At 53.7% G+C, this 19,790-nt stretch overlaps 1 protein-coding gene across 1 annotated transcript in view; it reads left to right on the forward strand.

Moving 5' to 3' along the window:
* Nucleotides 1-19,790, forward strand: part of GLI2 (GLI family zinc finger 2) — a 259,657-nt gene that overhangs the window by 42,122 nt on the left and 197,745 nt on the right. The gene's annotated exons all lie outside the window — the stretch shown is intronic.

Raw genomic sequence — 19,790 nt, forward strand, 5'->3', positions numbered from 1 at the left:
AGATGTGTGAGAAGCCGTGTGTGAGTGAGTGTGGGAGACGGAGTGGGCGTGTTTGGGGGTGAGGCGTGTTTGAACGAGATGAGGGACAGGGAGGCGGTGGCACCAGTCCCTGTTTCCAGTGCCCTTTGGGCTGCAGGCTCAGGGGGTGGTAGCCTGTGTGGATATGCAGACCTGAGATGTGTGCCCGTACTGCCTAGGGAGGAGTGTGGCAGGGAGGAGCGTGGCAGGGAGGAGCGCGGCAGGGAGGAGCGCGGCAGGGAGAAGTGTGGCAGGGAGGAGTGTGGCAGGGAGGAGCGTGGCAGGGAGGACCGTGGCAGGGAGAAGCGTGGCAGGCAAGTGTAGCAGCAACTGGAGGAAAGCTTGGGGGGTCTCCGCAGACATTGCCTCTGGGGGGCTACTTGTTTGGGGGGACAGTGATGAGTGGCCCAGGGTTTCTGCTGCCTGAGACTTGGCTGTTGAGGACTTGCATCTGGGTTGTAGACCTGGGCCATTGAATCCCAGGCTGGGGTGCAGAGCCTAGTGTGGTCAGAGTGGGAGCGCGGAGACTCACTGGGGGTACAGAAGTTGCTGGGAGGCCATGTGGGGGCAGGCAGCCCCCACCCGGCTAGGCCCAGCTGTGCTGGTGGCGTCTAACATGGGGTTAGCAGCGTGCGGCTGGCTCAGCATGGTTGTGATGGAGCAGAGCTTATTTTTGTTTGGAGGAGGGAAGGTGGCCCAGTACCCACTGTAAACAGAGCCGCTGCACTGCCACCCAACTGACGAGTTCTGCTGCTGAAGCCTTGCAGCCCCCACCGCTGATGGCCAAGAAAGTGGGGGCTGGCAGGGCTGTCCTGGCCTCCTTGCTCCCAACTCTCCTCCCTATGTTGTGAGATGCCCCATTCCTTGGCAGCCCCAGGCTTCGTGGCCCACTCCTCCTCCTCTTCCTTTATCTCAGAACTCGACGTTAACTCCTCACAGCGTCCCTTCTTTCCTGTGACTCAGAGTGCTCCCATCGTTGGTCCTGATTCAGTCCCTGCAGCTTATGCCATCACCCACACACAGCCAGAGAAAACAATTAGGGGCACGGTAGGTTACCTGCCAGGTTCCCGGGGCAGGTGATGTGGCGCAGGACTGTGTGACGGGGCGTGTGAACGGCGAGGGCAGGTGCTGTGCCCGAGTTCTGGGGCATCCGAGTGGCAGGCAGGCAGGAGCTGCAGATTCCACGTGGCTGGTGGGGTGAGACAGGGTGAAGTCACCCTAGGACCTGTCTAGCTGTCTGTGCCCAGGGCGTATACAGCAGGCTGGGGGCCTGTGCAGGTAGGCAGGGCATAGAGACCTTCTACATGGCCAGGTAAGTGCTGGAGAACCTGGCACACCTATGGTCTCTGGCCTGCTTGTCTTGCTCCTGAAGCTGCGACAGGGAAGCCACCAGGTTGGCTTGCAAATACAAGAGACTTTGTAAAATATGCTTCCGGCTTTGCCAGTGGAAGTGCTGGGTTGAACCAGAGGAAGGTGTAACCCTGGGTTGATCTAGTCACTTGGGCCACCAGGCTTGCCTGGCAGATGGGATTGGGGATGCTTCGGGGAAATCGGACAGTGGAAAATTTGAGTTAAGAGGCCCCAGCATGGCTGTCTCAGGAGCCAGGCTCTCAGGGCAGCGAAAGGAAGGAAGAGCGTAAACGTCCCCTCCCTATATACCCACACCATTCCCAAGTAAAATAAAAACCAAAGGTAGTATCCGCTGTGCACTGTCATGAGCCTGCACTGCCCGGAGTACTTATGCACATCAGCTCATGGGAAACCTTTACAGACAGACAGATGGACATCTCCCCACCCTGTCAAGTCTGCAGTATCATCATTCCATTTTGCAGATCAGGAAACTGTGACTCAGGAGGCTTCAGCTATTTTTTCAAGGTCCTATCTGGAAAGGCCAGCAGGTCCCATTGCCTCCTAAGGCAGACCTTTGAAATCCTGCTGACAAAGGATCTTACACAAGGGTGTGTGTGAGCTCCTGGCCAGTGCTGGGCAGTAGGGCCAGGACCTCCTGCAGTTCGTTCCTGGCCTAACAGGCCACCGAGGACAGGCTTGCAAGGTGCAGGCATTGAGCACGGTGGTGCTTGACAGCAAAGGTGCCGCAAAGTCCACACACCTGACTTGGAGAAGGAACTAGGATGGATCTGCCAGTAACATGGCCCAAGAGATGGGAGCCATTGCCCAGAGGGTTTGGGCCTAATCCCTGCCCAGCAAGAGGATTTAGACTCTTGTGGTTCAGTCATAATAATGGTTGACATTTACGGAGAGCTTTCTTTGTGCTAGGCATGCCATATCCATTATCTATTCACAGGGAGGAAACTGAGGTACAGAAAAGTTAATTACCTTGCCCAAGGGCACACAGCAGATTAAGACAGGGCCTGGGTCAGACTCTAGGGCGGCCTGACCCTCTCAGCCTTGCTCCTAACCACTCCAGCATCCTGCTTCCCCTGGCCAGGACCGGCAGCCCCGGGCTCTGTTCTCCTTCCCAGCCCGGGAGAGTGCAGGTCTGAGCTGTGGCAGCTCAGGGAGTGTATACGTGTGTGAGTGCGTGTTTGAGTGTGTGTATGTGTCACGAGTGTGTTTGTGTTTAGGCAAATGAAGAAAGAAAACAACACCCACATTCTTTTGCAGCCCTGTAGACATCACTGCATGGTGGAGGAATGTGGATTCAGTGCAGCAGGTTGTGCTTGCTTGCTTGCTTTCTTTCTTTCTTTCTTTCTTTCTTTCTTTCTTTCTTTCTTTCTTTCTTTCTTTCTTTCTTTCTTTCTTTCTTTCTTTCTTTCTTTCTTTCTTTCTTTCTTTCTTTCTTTCTTTTCTTTCTTTCTTTTTTTATCATGGCACATAAATACCTTTGGGTTTCTCGGTTCTCAGAAAGGCATCTATTACTCAGGTCTTACTTAGCAGTTATCACTGAAGAGGGAAGCCTGGAGTGAGCATGTGGGCTGGTGTGCCACACACACCCATAACGCCCCCTTCAGCTGGAAGGCAGACTCTTCTTGAAGTCAGATGAATTCAGATGAGCAGATGTCTTGTGACCAAGAAGGTCCACTTGCCGAGCTCCAGCTGGGGGCTGGGAGCTCACCCTGTCCTGGGAGCAGGCATCTTCCCCTCTTTCTTGCTGAGAAGCAGAGACCACCATTCCCACTGAAGTGTGGGGACCCTTGCCCAACGTGAAAGGAGGAAGGAAGGGAGGAAGACAGGGAGGGAAGGAGGAAGGAAGGAGAGAGGGAAGCTCAGCACAGATCCAGGCTGAACCTGTGGGAGTTTTTCCAGCAGTGTGGAGGTGTGTCATTCGCTCCCCTTCCCAGCAGGAGGAGGGAGTTTCCAGCAGGCAGAGTGGTGTGGGATGAGGGACATGGCTGGTGGGGAGGCCTCTGGCCCCATGGTGGGTATCCTGTGCAATAGATGGTATCTCTGTCCACTACGCTACAGAGACACCAGCTGCACCCTGGAGACGTGAAGCCTGCCACCCAGGTTCCCAGCTGGTAAATGGCAGAGCCAGTCCTGGGTCGTTTCCAGCCTGGAACTCTGGAGCTTGCCAGTCTGATGCATGTTTATTGGAGATGTGGTTCTCTCCTCTCCCAGCGATGTCCTGTGAAGTCTCTCTGGGAGGCTTTCTGTCGTGTCTCTGAGCTGTGTTACAGCTTCTGGAGGCCAGTGAGCTGACCCCACCCCACCTCTGTCCATGAATGTCAGGGTCATAGTCTTGGCGGCCCCAGCTGCTCTGGGGCTGCGATCTGGCTCGTCTCTCTGCTCCCAGCATCTGAGCCCTGAGGCTTCATCGCGTCAGCTCCCATATCTCTTCCACTTTGCATGGGCCCTGGGTATAAACCTTTCTTTGCCCTTGTTCCATAGTCTGTAAAAGGAGACATGAGCTGTCCCTGCTTCTGGGCCTGGTGGGAGGCTGAGATGAGAGAGTACGAGCCATGCCCCTGGCCTGCAGTTGCTGCCCGGCCTGGCCTGGTTCTGCTCTACCCTTAATGCCCAGCACTGAGGGCCAGTACTGTGAGTGGGGAGGGCTGAGGAGAAATGGCCTCTGATAGGGTGGTGGTCATAGCTCCCAGGAGGAATGAGGCTGGGGCTTAGGGGCCAAAACCAGGTGGGCAGAGGCAGATTCTCCTCCCTCGCCCTGCCAGGGTCAGAGCAGCAGCCCCCTCCTCCCATTCTGAGGCCCGGGATGCTCCCCCTGGGACTGGTGGAGCACACAGTCAACTTCTGAGATTTTTCCTACACTCTTTCCCTTCAGGTCAGGAGTCAGGCTAGATTTATAGTTTCTCCTAATATTTTATCTATATTTATTAATAAGTAGCATTTTAATGGAAAAAGCAGAATAACCTTTTACATTAAAGAACATTACCGGCCAGGCGCAGTGTCTCATGCCTGTAATCCCAGCACTTTGGGAGGCTGAGGCGGATGGATCACCTGAGGTCAGGAGTTCGAGACCAGCCTGGGCAACATAGGGAAACCCTGTCTCTACTAAAAATAAAAAATTAGCCGAGCGTGGTGGCACACACCTGTAGTCCTGGCTACTCGAGAGGCTGAGGCAGGAGAATGGCTTGAACCTGGGAGGCTTGTAGTGAGCTGAGATTGCACCACTGCACTCCAGCCTGGTGACAGAGTGAGACTCCATCTCAAAAAAAAAAAAAAAAAAAAAAAAGAAGAAGAACATTACCAAAATTTCTGGCATAACTCAAAATCCCATTATTCAAACATAATTTTTTTTCTTATATACTGTCTCCCTTGTACATATAGTTCATTTTCCTAGTTGGAGTTATAGTGTGTGTGCAATTTTGTTTTATTTTCACTTACGTGTGATCTTAAACATTTCTGTATTTCTCGAAGTCTTTATAATAATAACCTAAAATAGGCACAGTACTGTCCCATTGTCTTGCTATGATAGCAGTATATTAAGAACTATTTCCTTCCCGTTAAACATGTGGGGTGTTGTCAGGGTTTAATGAGTGTACTTAACCCTGGAGTGAACATCTTACATGTTTCTTCTTACCTGTGACAGTGTCACTGAGGCAGGCCAGGGACTTAGCAGGTGTTTTATGGCAGGTGGTAGACTTCCTCCAGGGATAGCTGGAGTTCTGCTCTTCAGTATATTTTAAAACCAGAAACCCCTGAGCAGGCCTCCTTTGGTTTAAATGCCTTCTGTGTGTGGGGTGCAGTACTAGATGGTTTTTTTTTTTTTGGCCATGAACTCATTCATAGCAATCCTGGAACATCAAATTGTTAGCTCCATTTTCCATGACAAGATACCAAGGTGTGGTGAAGCTGAGTCAGTTGCCCACAGTTTGCAGCAAGAGGCTGACCCAGGCTTTAGATGCAGTAGGCACCATTGCCTCTTTACAGCTTAAGGTGGTGAGACCTCCATCCCCAGGAGGATATTCGCTCAGAGCCTGCATGACAGTGCCTAGAATATGCTGGGTGAGGGTTTCTCAACTTTGGCATCGTGGACATTCTGGCTGCATAATTCTCTGTTGTGGGGACTGTCCTGGTCACTATAGGATATCTGCCAGCATCCCTGGTCTCAACCCACTGGCCACCACTAGCACAATTTGGAGACAGTCAAAAATGTCTCCAGATATTGCCAAATGTCCCCTGGTGGCAAATTCACTCCCAGTTGAGAACTGCTGCTGCAGAGGATTCCTGAGTGGGTTAGGAGGTTGACTGCAGGCTCTCTTACAATCCCTGGGACCTCCATGAGGCTCCCCTACCTGGTGGGCTCCCTTGGCAGACTGTCCCCATCAGTGGGCCATTGATCGGAAAGACTTGTTGGGGAGGCCATCGAAAGGAGAGGGGGAAATAGCAAGCAGCACACTTCAAAGAGTCATGGGATGCAGGCTCAGGAGAAAGCCTGGAGCACCTCTTCCATGCGCAGACCCAAATTTGGGGTACACAACTTCACAATCATCAGTTCTGGGGCAGGGGACCTGGCTCCCAGTAATGAACTTGCCTAGCAGCCTGGTGACCAAGAGACGCCTACACCTGTCACCTCCTCTGCAACTTCTTGCCATCTTGGAGGACTCTCTGGTGCAAGGAAATCTCATGTGGCACCCTGGCCTCCCACATGGGCAGGGGACATCCTTGAGTATCTTTCCAGGAACAGTCCTGGCCAAGGAACCCAGAACCAAGCCCACCTGTGGCACCTGGTCTCACAAAGCCAGGCCACAGTGGGGGCTGGCAGGGAGACCATGATTGGATTTGCAGGCTCTGTGTAGACTGGGCTTTAAAGAGCTTTCTCATTTCCTCTCCGGAAGTCTGCAAAAGGCCACGGGAACAAAAGAGGCTTGATTGATTGTGTCTTGGAGAGAGTCATCAAAAGGAGAGGGGGAAGAGCAGGCAGCACACGGCAAAGACACTTAATTCTGCACACAGTGTCATGCCAAGAAACCACGAAGTGCAGGAACAAGCAGCAGACATGCTCCTTTTATCAGTAGGGTATGTCCTTAGCAGACATGCTCCTTTTATCAGTAGGGTATGTCCTTAGCAGTAACAGCCAGGGACAGCTGGCAGCACCAAGTTTTTGGTACCTTGCTTTCCTTCTCCTGCTCCCTCCATCCCTCTCCATACTATCCACCTTGATTTAGAGAAAGGAACTTTTATGTAAAAACCACTTAAAATCGGATCTTATTCCAGGGCAGTTTGCATTTCCATAGGCTGTTCTTGAAAACTAGCAAGCTTCAAAGAAGTGACTCTCCAATGGTAGAATTTCAGGTAGGGAGTCGGGGTAATTTTTGTTTAGCCAATGAGATCTGACTAGTACCTTCCAAGATACCAGCCACGAGCTAGGCTGCAGCTTCCTGGGAGGCTCTCTGGGGTCAGTTAAACATCCGTTACCAGCTGTCTACTGGGTGGCAGCCATGGGTGGACATGATGTCGTGGGGTCAATCCAGGAGACAGCTGACTTTAGAACACTGGGTTCACGCTGATGGCCCTCACGCATGGCATGCTTACTGGATGCCAACTGTGTGCCAGGGGCTTGGGAATGAAAGTCAAATATCTGAGCCATACAGCGAAACAAGCAGTGAAGCACACTGTGGAAGCTTCACCCGGTGCTGTGCTGTGGGCCTCCCAGGCCAATATGGGGCCATGTGGGAGCACCAGGCCCTTGCCTGGGGCAGGAGGGCTGGGACACATGTGCTGGGGGGAGGAGATCCCAGCCTTAGCTCTTAGGAGTTCATTAGACAGGTGCTTTTTGAAGGGGAAGGGCATGAATGCAAAGGCCTGACAGGCAGTGTCTGGGTGTTGCAGGCTTCTAGAAATAACTTAAAGGATGAGTCCTGAGTTGGTGGCAAGTGAAGCGGAGGAGGCAGGGAGGGCACAGGCCTTGGGGGTTTTAGGGGTCCAGATAAGGAGTTTGGATGTCATTCTGCAGACAGTGGGGAGTCCCGAGGGGTGAGCACACCCTTCCAGTCTGCTGGACACTTGACTTCCAGGACTCAGAACCACGGGGTCCCACGCTTGCCTTGCCTCCTGCTCGCTGCCCAGACGCGGACTCCATCTGCTGTGGTCCTCTCTGCTTTAGCAGGCCTTTCTGGACCGGAAGTGTTCTTCCTTTGAAAAAGCTCATTCATCCCTGCCTCCAGGAATCCTTCCTTGACTCCCTCAGGTTAGCAAGGTTGGCAGCCCCCAGGAGCTTATCCCTGCTGGGAGGCTTCTTCTGGGTTGGCATGGCCTGTTTCCTCTGATGCCGGTCTCCCCACCCCACACCTGGACTGGAAGCTACTGGAAGCTCTGGGGTGGTAGTACTGGGTTTCCCTCACCTCTGTGGTCAAGGTCGGAGACTCAAGATTGGCACACAGTAGGCCCTCAGGAAACCTGTGCCACCCGAATGAAGAACGTCGAGCTTGTCTCAAGTCATGGAGCTGGTCGAATCCTCCTGACCTCCTTGAGCCAGCGCATGTCCAGGCTGCAGCAGACCACATTGTTGGATCCAGGGGCCCAGACACCTGGCTTGGGCTGCAATGTGGTGGCTGCCAGGAGGGAGGGTGGCTGAGGGCATGTGGCCTCCTGGGCATGCAGAGGAAGACCAGGGCCTGGGAGAGGCTGGACCAGGTGGGAGCGAGGCTCACCTGGGGCCGGCTTAGCACGTGAGCTACCTCCTACCTCATCATGAAGATCCCAGCTGAAGGCAGGGCACTCCTGTTGGCTTCACTGCAAGGAAAAAGTGGTGTTCTGCTGGCCAGGGTGGTGCTGGCTGTTGGTTGCTGGCAGACTTGGAGGAAAGCCGGTGGCTGAGGCTGGCAAAGGCACAGACAGAAGGGCTGGGTGCAGGCATCACCTGGGAGGTGTGGGAAGGGCTGCAGCTGGGCAAGTCGGAGCAGGAGACCAAACCAGGAGATGCCAGGGCCACCCACCGGCCCGGTTCTCCCTGGAGCCTTGAGAAGCAGAGCTGCCACCCTGGATGTGCAGTCAGCGCTCCCACCCCTGCCCTGCCCCTGCCCCAAGCCCAACACCACCCATGGAGAGGGTGACCTCAGGCCTTGGAGATTGTTGGCTCGTGGCTGCAGGTGGCTTGGATCCATGCACTTGGATCCTGGTGTGCACCCCTCACATGTCAGAATTCCTGTTTCCATCCAATCATGGCATGACACTGTACTCCCCGGGGATCCAGCCTGCCTGTCTCACACCCAGAGTTGCGCTGCCAGTCTGGGCTGGGATAGTGGTGAGGTTAACTGCAACCAGCTGCTGTGGTTATAAGCCAGGTAAGGGGCCCAGTGACAGCTCCGCTGCATCATTGGCAAGGGACTGCTTGGGGACTGAGCTGCCCGGGGGCTGGATGAGATGACCCCTGGAGGCCTTTCTGGGTGTCAGACTCTGGCATAAGAGGGAGAAGACAGAGGGGTTACAAACACATGGTTTGGGCAAGGCAGCCTCACAATCCCAGAATCCATAAGAGGGCAAACCTAGAGGAATCAAAATGCAGCTCTCCTCACCACCCTGGATGGGTCTCAGCGAGTGTCAGAGCCCATCCCCAGGTTCTGAGGAACAGTGTGATGGGCCAGTGGGAGGCTCCTCTCCCTGTAGCTTGCCCAGAGTGCTGCCAACCAGGCAGGGTCCCAGGTCAGCCCAGCTCCTTTCTCAAGACTTTGTGATTTGGTGTCACTTGGATCACATTGTTTTGAAGAGGTGAGATTTGTCCTTGATCTGCAGACATCTCCCCCCACTGTTTGGGTCCTAATTGGAAGGGCCTGGAAAGGCCACCTGCACCATTCCCCTGACCCCAAAATACCACCCCAACCCCAGCCCCCACCCAGCCTGCAGTTCCACTGAGAAAATAGCCCTTTTGAGTGTGTCTGTGTTCAAAAAGCGCTTTTAAGAGATAAACACTTTTTTATTCATCTCGAAAATGGTTGTGCTTAGAGCACAGCAGGTACCCAGTTAATATGTATAGGCTTCAGTGCTAAGGACTATGCATGGCAAATCTTTTGCTCTCAAGGGGTTTACAATGTAAGGGAAGGAAGGCATTCTTATGCAGTGCTGGCAAACACTGCCCATGGCAGACAGTACAAGTTGATTAATGTGCCTCCTGCAGCAGACATGAGGAGTCGATTACTGCACTTTTCCTGACCTAAGAGAAAGCCTGATGCCTTCTCCAACCCAGCCCTCCCTTAAGGGTGCTTGTGAGTCTCAGGGTCTAGAAGCTGATCACCACCTGGAATTTGTGAGGCATTGAAGCCTGAGAGGATGCTCAGAGAAGAAAAGGATTCTTGAAGACTTGAGTGCCTGAGACCATTTATGTGTTCAGTTGGTCTCTGAGTCAGTCAACAAACATTGATGGTGTCTGTGCCTAGGGTGACCATAAAGGGAGATGGACACGTAAACATGTAGTTAAAACACAATGAGACAGGAGCCTTGACCTCGGCGGGCACACAGGCAAGACAGACCCCTGCCTGGCCTGGCAGGGGGTGGTCCCAGGGAGGCTTCTCTGAGGGAGTGTCATAGTGGGTATTGGGGAACTAGCATTCCAGGCAGAGGAACCGTATGATCAGAGCCACAGACAGCACGACTGAGGTGGAATGGGGGTGGGGCAGGGAACCTGGGGGTGCAGATCCTGAGGCAGGTCCTTGGGGCCATGACAGCGACTTGGACCTTATCCTTTGGGCACTCACTGCCTTTGTGGTCCTTTGTCCCCTTTCAGAGTCTGCTGCAGGGATTTTTCTACCCTCAGTGGTCCTTGGTCCTTGTCCCCACACCCAACTCCCTGCCTCCTCAGCCTCGGATTAAGGGGACCTTGGCATGGGTCTGGGTGCCTGTGGCTCCCATGTGCTAGGCTGCTGGGGTCTGTTTCTGATGTGTGCTGCCTCACTGGGCCCCTGAGAGGCCTTCGCCCCAGCCCGCAGCCTGCCCGGGGCAGTCTGTTTTCCCTCCTCAGGGCAGAGGCCAACCTTGTTTTTCCTCCACACTCAGGAATCGTGCTTCAGGAATACACAAAGCAGCTGTTAAAATATCTGGGTCTGGCGGGCCCGCCACACAGTGGGCCCCTTGTTCCCCTTGCAGACAGCGGCCTCAGAGCACATCCCAACCCTCTGCTGGGTCGGGGGTGCTGGGGGAGTGGTGTCAGGGAGAGACCCTGGCCCTCTAGGCTTCAGGGCTCTCCAGGGAGGAAGATGATGGACAATGGGAATTTAGAACCAAGTGGAACAGGCACGTTAGAAACAGATGCCAACTTGAGATTTTTGATGTCAGACTGTAGAGGCGCTGGCACCGGGGTGGATGGAGGAAGGGGGCTGGATGTGACTGTCGTGTCCATTGTTGGACAGAGCCTTCTGTTGGTGGGGCAGCTTCCAGGCACTGCTCAGGGGCAGGCCTTCTCCAGCTGCAGGGACGATAAGGCCAAGCCTGTGTGTGCCAGGCCCCATGAGAGACATGCTGTTCATCCCCATTTAACAGATAAGGAAACCGAGGCTTAGGGAGAAGTCGATTCTTGTCGACAGCCCTGATAGAGCTGGGAGGCGAACATGGCTGCTCCTTCTCCAGGGTCTGCACTCACTGGCCTCCTGCTGAATGTGCCAACCACTGACATGTGCAGAGCATAGTGTCAAAGTTCAGTCACAGCACAGAGAGGTCGGTGAGCTCTGTCTAGGACTCTGGGAAGAGGGTGTGAGAGCCAGCTTTCTGGGTTTTAAAGCATGGCATCCTCGGTAGAGCAGAGGGAAGAATGTTCCTGGCAGGAAGGCATGGGGATTGGAGAGGGCCTGCTGGCTTTCAGGGAGTAAACCCAAGTGGAAACAAACGGAAGTCACGAGGCCGTCTCAAGTGTCAACCTCAAAGTAGGTCTTACCCACAGCCTCCCAGAGGGAAAAAGCCCTCTTGATAGTCATCAACTCTTATCGGAGACTGGCTGCCCCTGGAGGGCCTGCATTTCCTGTTGGGTCCCTCCCTGGCCCCTGTTCCAGCCCAGCAAGTCAGAGAATTAGGGTTAATTATCTGTTTTCCTGGACACCAGCAGGCCCAGGAGCTGGGCAAATTAGGGGAGCTTTTGTACTTGGAAAAACAAATTCAAGGAGCGATAAAGAAGCAGGTGCACCTGCTAGGATGGGGATTTTGCATGGTGCCCGCCCCTGGCCACACCGGGAAGGTGAGGGCTTTGGCCACCCCCTCAACTTGTAGGCCCCTGGGCTGCATCCCCCGGAAGAGGTGGGGGCAGCAGGCACAGGCTGGCCAGGCTGTGCTGCAGAAGCGTGTCAGACACCCAGGGGCTGGAGGCCTTCCTAAACCTTAGTTTCCTTCTAGCCTGCCCTTCCCAGATACCCTGACGGCCCCCATGGTTCCCCTTCAATCTGGCTTATCACCTATTTCTTTTCTTTCTTTTTTTTTTTTTTTTGAGATGGAGTCTCGCTCTGTCGCCAGGCTGGAGTGTAGTGACAGGATCTCTGCTCACTGCAAACTCCGCCTTCCGGGTTCATGTGATTCTCCTGCTTCAGCCTGCTGAGTAGCTGGGATTACAGGCGCCTGCCACCACAGCTGGCTGATTTTTGTATTTTCAGTAGAGACGAGGTTTCACCATGTTTCACCAGGCTGGTCTCAAGCTTCTGACCTCAGGTGATCCGCCCTCGTCGGCCTCCCAAAGTGCTGGGATTACAGGTGTGAGCCACCGCACCCGGCCTCACCTACTTCTGTCTCCCTGAGGGAACACTTTTTTCTTGCCTTAGAGTGTGCCAAGGGCATCTCCCTCCCTTTGCTCATGCAGTTCCCGGACCCTGGAGTGCTCTTCCCTTTGTGCTCTCTGGGCCAAGTTCAGGACCCTTTCATTCTCTGACTGGAAGCCACAGGGCAGACTGGATGGTCACCAGGAAGCCTCCTCTGACCTCCTTAGGTAGCCCGCCCTTGTTGAACTCCCACAGGTAGAAACTCACTGCTGCTTGTTTGACATGTAGCATACACTGCCGTGGACTTTGAAGCACTCTCTACACAAGTGCCTGCCTCAACAACTCCTTACATGTGTGTCTATAGCTGTGCTTTTATACATTTTGACACCCCTCTAATAATTCTGGAGCCTGGCAGGCATCTATGCATACAAAGAAGTTGGCCATGATGGAGAAAGTAGAAAACTAGAATCAAGCAGACATGCCCTGGACCGCCAGCACTGCCGTATCTTAGCTGTGTGACTCTGGGGCGTTTACCTATCCTCTCCGGGCCTCTGATTTTAAGTGAAAGCAAGGTTCGAGATATTGGCCCAGCGGGAGTAGCTGCTGTGAAAGGTGAAATTACTTGAGGAGAGGAGCTAGCCGGCTCGGGACACCTACATGTGCTTGAAGGTTTCGTTGTCTTTCTCTGGTCATGGGGCTCCCAGTGTAGGGACATCCTGGGCAGAGGGGGGGGGGGGGGTCTCAGGAAGGACAGAGCAGTTCAAGAGGACCCTTCTTGCTCTGAGTCAGCGTGGGAACCATGGATCCCAGGGGATTTTGGCAGAGTGATTTATTTTCTTCCAGATGTGTCTCCCTTCATTGTCCTCACGGCCTACTGGGTACCAGGTGGGGTGGTGGGCCATGCACCAAATCCATAGAGAAACAGGGGAGTCAGTTGGGAGCAGTGGCTGTGCACTGGTGCCTCACAAACATCGCCACCTTCGAGTTTCTGGATAACCTTGCTGAGGGTGCATCCCCTCACTGTCTGTGGGAAGCCAAGGTCAAGGTTTTAGAGCCTGAGGGGCATGGGGCTGGCCCGGACCCCACAGCCCTGTGTTCCCACATCTGACCAGTGCAGGCATCTTTTGTAGGGTCTGGGCTCCCCTCCTGAGTTTGCCATCTCCCCAAAGGGCCCAGAGTGGAGGCTGTAAGCTGTGGGAGTCCCTGGCTGGAGTGGTGGAAGAGGGACCAGCACAGGTAGGAGCTTGCGGTTCCCCTCCCAGTGTGGTATGGGTGGAAGAGGAGGAGCTGGGGACAAGGCATTTGACACAGCTGCCCACCCCTCCACACTCTGGAAGGCCTGGCACACCTTCCTGAGCTCTGCCTGGCCCCAATCCTGGAGCTCCTTGTTGGTGCTGCTCTCTGGGGCTCTGTGGAGTTGTTATCCTGCTGGACCCTAATGAAACCATGGCAGGCTTCGGTTTCATGTACAGTGATGGGAAGGTGGACAGAAAAGGCAGAAATTGGCGCCGCCTAGGCCTCAGACCCCACAGGCAGGTCTGAGGAGCTGGCGGAGGCCCTGACTATCCCCCCAGGGCCCTGCAGGCAGGTGATCTTTTCTTGGAGAAGAAGAAAATGGGAGAAGCTGCCCAGGTAGGGCAGCTGCTGTAACAGGTGTTATGGGCCGTGCTGGGAAGGCTGACTGTCTTCCCAGTCACCCTGGGGAGGGTACTCTGCATCACTGGGGAGCAAACTGAAGCTCCGAGAGGGGAAGTAACATGGCCACAGACACACAGTGGGTGCAGACTATGCTGGTCCAGGCACACACACCTCTCATTGTGGGAGAATTCTATGCCTCATGTTTTAAAATAGGATTCTTTTGCCACTGGCAGTAAAATGCCAGCAGTCCTGGGGAACGCTTACGTTCCCCACGTCCCTATCTCCTTCAGGGTGGAGGAGTGAGTGTAAATTTGGGTGGGACAGTGGGGACTGACCTGGGGAGTCAGAGCCCCCTTTGCTCCTAGCCTGCCAGCCTTGGCATTGTGGCATTGGGCTAGTGTCCCTGAGGTCATTTTCCCAATGGAGACAGTGATGTGAGGGGAGAGGAAAGGACTGGTGCCCAGCCCCTGGTGGATATAGGACCAGTCCTCAGGGCCTCGGGCCGTGAGTCGGCTGCTCCCCTTTTAGCTGTCATGAGGTTAGAATGATGATTTCCCTTAATCCGGGCGGCAGGGTGCTCTTCACTCCAGGAACTTTCACTTTTTATCTCATTGGATCTTAAAAATAAGTCTGCGATCAAGGCAGGGCGTGTGTTGATCTCTCGTGTATGTGCACGTGTTTCCCTGGGTCTGTGTCCTTGTATATATACATGTGAGTGTTTGTGTACCTCTGCATGTAACTACATGTATCCTGTATGTGTGCACGTGTGTGGCTGCATATGTGCTGTGAGCGTGTGTGTGGTGCATGTGACCATGTGTGAATTTATATATGTGTGTCCATGCACACATCTGTGACTTTAATGCGGTGTGCATGTGTGTATGTGGCCTGCGTGCATGTGTATGCATGTGTGTGGCTGTGTATGTGGTCTGTCGGTGTATGTGCTGTGTGCTGTGTGAGTATGTGAGCCTGCGTGTGTGTGCGCATCCGTGAGTGCCGATGTGTGTGTGTGGGTCCTGGGCACGCATGCCGCACGGCTGACATCACAGCAGAGGTGAGAACACCGTGGCTCTGTGGTGTCTGTGATTGCTGAGAGGCGAGGCTTCCTCTCTCTCCTGGAGATTGATTTTGCCTGGGGAACAATGCTCTAATTCCTGTGAGTCACTGGTTAGAGGAGTTCAAAGAAGCCAGGTGGCAGGAAGGTGTCTGGGATTTCAGGTTTCAGGGTGATTCGCTCATTCTGCTCTGATTATTCATTTATTCTTCAAGCCAGTCCTTTAATTCAGAGTTCTTAACGTTTTCTGTGCCCTGGGCCCCTTGGCAACCAAATGCAGTTTGTGGACTCCTCCAATAATGCTATAAATGCATAGAAGAAAAGACACAGGACTATGAAAGAAAGCGATGATGCGATGTCTAAAATGTTCAGGGCACCGCATCTGTGATCAAGAATACATGTGCTGCTTTACCAACACATCAAAGGGCAAGGTCAGCGGTGGGGGCTAATGAATGGCCAGTGTAAGTCGGTGAGCATGGGCATATCTGCGACTCATGCCACTGGTAGCCCGAGGGAGACACCAACTTCAGCTCCAAACTAGCAAAGATAAAAATGTATTTTTTTAAATCAGGTTAGACAGTCTGCTTTAACTGGAACTTGTAGATTGTTTATTTATTTATTTTGAGAGAGTCTTGCTCTGTTGCCCGGTCTGGAGTGCAGGGGCACGATCTTGGCTCACTGCAAACTCCGCCTCCCAGGTTCAAGTGATTCCCCTGCCTCAGCTTCCCAATTAGCTGGGACTACCGGTGCATGCCACCACGCCTGGCTAATTTTTTGTATTTTAGTAGAGACAGGCTTTCACCATGTTGGTCAAGACGGTCTTCATCTCCTGACCTTGGGATCCGCCTGCCTCGGCCTCCTAACATGCTGGGATTACAGGTGTGAGCCACCGTGCCTGGCTGAACTTGTAGATTATCTGGAAGCCAGAAGGGACCTTATGAGCACCCCGTTTGGTTTTTCATATACTGATGCTGTGTCAGAAACACTTGTGGAACTAACAGAAATGCAGCTCTTCTTGCCACCCCCTGCCTAGACTTGGGGAATCAGAATCTCCAGGGGAAGGCCCCGAAATGCTCCTGAAGCTTCTTGCTGTCACCAGTGCCCCTGCTGAGGTCCCAGAGAGCAGGCGACCTGGGTGAACCTCCTAATGGACAGGGGGCTCCTCCAGGCCCTGGGTCCGGGGCACCCGCTCCCACCCCCTTAGCAGAATTTTGGAGAGTGTGGCTGTTTCCTTTGTGGTTGTTTGGACAGCGGCAGAGCTGTGTGTTTTGAAGGTAAAGTGAGGAATTGACTCTTCTCCTCCCTGTGGTAAGTGCTGTGACTCCCAGCCCCTCTTTCTGGAGCCCTGTGGAGCCTGTGGGAGCCATCTCTGGAGAGACCCTCCCTGCTGTCCCCAGGCAGCCCCTGGGGGCCCAGGTGAGACTGTCCGCTGGGGTTGCAGGGCTTGACGGGTCTGCCTCAGATGAGCTTTGGGGAGTGAAAGTGGCTGCCTGGGACCCTGAGCGCCTGGTGTTTACCTAGAAATTGTGCTAATCCCGCTAATTCCTGTGATTTACACAGCCTCTTGGCTCTGTGTACTATCTTCTTCTCTGGGAAGGGGTGGGAAGGCGAGGCCACGGACGCAGTGGGCACTGCCTGGAATCCCCCTGCTGCACCTGCTCCCCACAGGCATTCATGAAATGTCAGGTGCATCTGTGTGCACATCCTTTCCCCGAGCCACAGTCTGGGAGGTGGGCATCTGAATACATGCCCCTACTCCCTTACTACGTTCACCCAGTTTCTGGGGCGACCACACCCTGAGGTCTCAGGAGGCATTTGGGCTGGAGGATCTGCCTGGCCCTGTGCCTCCCTGGGGAGTGGCCGTGGGCAGCTCACTCCCCATGGGGGCCTCAGCTTTCTCCCCTATAAGAATTGGTGATGACATCCACTGTGCTGAAGTGAATAGGTGGGGTTGCCATGAGGAAGCTGCAGCTGCTGTGTTTTGGGTCTGTTCTTCATGGACGGAGCCTTCTAGTTACCAGCTTGGGCTGGGCCTGGCTATGGCAATGCTGTGCTGAACAGCTCCTGGCCTGAAGGTGATGAATGTAATCCGGGGACGTTGAGTAGGGACATGATCTGACTGCTTCAGGGCTCCAACCATGGGCTAGGAGGGGAAGGGAGGCTTCCTGGAGGAGGTGACGTCTGAGTGGCACCTTGAAGGAAGAGTAAGAGTTCATCAAACACAGAAAGGTGAAGGGTTTCCAGTGAGTGGCAGAGGCCTGGCTGTGTGCAAGGGCAGAGCCAGTTATCCCTGTTAGGAGGGTCACACAGCCAGGGAGCTGGTAGGGAGAGGAGGCTGTAGGTAGACATGGGAAGGCTTTACCTGAAGGCCAAGGGGCTCAGCAGGGGAGGGATGGAGTGATACGTGGTTTCTGGGAAGGTCTCTGGCTGAAGCGCAGGGAATGACCTGGAGTGGACCAGAGGTGTGAAAAGTGCCAGGACCCAGAGGGGAAGAGTGGCACAGAGCAGCCAGTGGGAGAGGTAGTGCTGGTGAGGCGTGCAGGTGCTGGGGGGTGTGGGGTGAAGTGATGGGGCTCACAGTTTTCGTGTGTGTGGGGAGGAGAGGAGGAAGGTGGCTCAAGGATGCAGCTCAGGTGACTGGTGTGGTGGTGCCTATGACCAGGTAAGGGGCAGAGGAACAGCAGGCACAAACCAGTGCATACTGCTGGTGGTCATTCAGATAGCCAGAATCTTAAGGGGTGGATTTTAAAGTGGGCTTAAAAAAGCAGGCAGCAATCCCTGAATTTCTAGGCCACAAGGAGGCCCCTGACTCACCAGCAAGGAGATTTTTCTCTCTCCCATCTTCTTGACTTTCTTGGGCTTTCTGGGCAGGGAGTTTTGAAAGATTGTAGAAACTGGCCAGGCTGGTGTGTGCAGATGAGCCAGGAGCTGACAGGAGCTGTGGATATCCTTCATGTGGCTCCTGCATTGTTCTTGTGTACTCATTTTTTCCTACTTAAAAAGATGTGGAGTACTGTGTGGATTTAAAAAATAAAATTCTAGGCCGAGTGTGGTAGTGTGCACCTGTAGTCCCAGCTGAGGCCGGAGGATCGCTTGAGCCCGGGAGTTTGAGGCTGCAGTGAGCTTTGATTGTGCCACTGCACTCCAGCCTGGACAACAGGAGAGACCCTGTCTCAAAAAAGAAAAGTTCTTGGCTGGGCTTGTTGGCTCACGCCTGCAATCCCAGCACTTTGGGAGGCCGAGGCAGATGGATCACTTGAGGCCAGGAGTTCAAGACCAGCCTGGCCAACATGGTGAAACCCTGTCTCTACTAAAAAATACAAAAATTAGCTGAGTGTGATGGTGCATGCCTGTAATCCCAGCTACTCGGGAGGCTGAGACACGAGAATCGTTTGAATCTGGGTGATGGAGCTCGCAGTGAGCTGAGATCACACCACGGCACCCCAGCCTGGGTCACAGAGTGAGACTCTGTCTAAAAATAAAAATAAAAATAAAAATAAACAAACATAAAGACAGAAAAGTTCTAGGGCCCACTAATGTGGATTTAGCTGAGGGCCCTGGCAGTGGAGCTGACCGCAGGTGTCTGCACAATGTGACCCCGTCCCCACACTCTCTGCAGGACCTTCGCACAGCTGCCTGTAACCTTTCTGCCCCACTCCTCCAGGTGTCCAGCCAAAAATGCCAGCTATCTTCCTCACCACCTTCTTTAAAACGTGGCCGGCCAGGTGCGGTGGCTCACGCCTGTGATCCCAGCACTTTAGGAGGCTGAGGCGGGCAGATCACCTGAGGTCAGGTGTTTGAGACCAGCCTGACCAACATGGAGAAACCCTGTCTCTACAAAAAATACGAAATTAGCTGGGCGCGGTGGCGCATGCCTGTAATCCCAGCTACTCGGGATTGCAGGAGAATCGCTTGAACCTGGGAGGCAGAGGTTGCGGTGAGCCAAGATCGTGCCATTGCACTCCAGCCTGGGCAACAAGAGCGAAACTCCGTCTCAAAAACAAACAAAAAATGAACATGTGACCTTCAGATTTCTCTTCTGATAGAAAGGCTGGATTGCCAGTGTCTGCTCTGACCCACAACCCAGCTGGAGACGGAAGTTGCCTGTTTCCCGAATCCCTCTGAGTGTTCCTCCCTTGCTCACAGCCACTTTCCATCCCTCCTTATCCAGTCTGTAGCCCGGCCTTTTGGCTCTGCCTTCAAAGCATGTCCACGTTTCAGCAGCTCCACCAGCCACCTGCTTAACCCAAACTGCCATTTTCTCTCCCTGAGTCAATGCAGTAGCCCCCTCTCCCCCGAAAAGCCTGCTCTCTGCACAACAGTGGAGTGATCCCTTTACACAGGGAGTCAGCCCTGCCCCTCCCCTGCTCAAGATCCTCTGATGCCTGCACTTCCCTTCTGGCCACTACTCAAAGAAGCCAGCCTCCTCCCACATGGCCCCTGGCTCCTGGCTTTGCCCTCTGGCTGCAGTGGGGTGGCCCCTCAGGCATCCCATCCCTACCCCAGAGAGGCCTAGCAGTGCTGCCCCACTGTGCTGCTGCAACCCTCTCTGTCCTGCTTTCTTGTCCTGAGCCACCTCCCACTCACTGAAATTAAATCTACATTTATTTTCCCCTTGTTTGCCCCCAAGGAGAATGTAAACTCCACATATTGTATCTTCAGCACCAGGCGTGATGCCTGATGCATACTAGGGGCTTAAAAATATGTTGACTGAGTGCATGTGAGTCAATAAAGGATGAACATTTATTGAATGAATGGGTGAAGGAATGAGCAAACATGCAGATGAATAAGTGAAAGGTTCTCGTGAGCAGGGAAGTAACCTGAAAATGAGGGCCTTTCTTTGAGGACCTCCAGGTCATTGTCACCATATTTATTGTTATTTTCCCCATGATTTGCAGACAGAGGTCATTATTTCTGACTTTACTCCCCCATCAGAGGTTACCTGCCATTCATATCAGTAGGAACTTGTTACTTAGATTTTTAGAATCTGG

Source organism: Rhinopithecus roxellana, chromosome 14 (assembly GCF_007565055.1).
Source record: "Rhinopithecus roxellana isolate Shanxi Qingling chromosome 14, ASM756505v1, whole genome shotgun sequence".
Classification (NCBI taxonomy): domain Eukaryota; kingdom Metazoa; phylum Chordata; class Mammalia; order Primates; family Cercopithecidae; genus Rhinopithecus; species Rhinopithecus roxellana.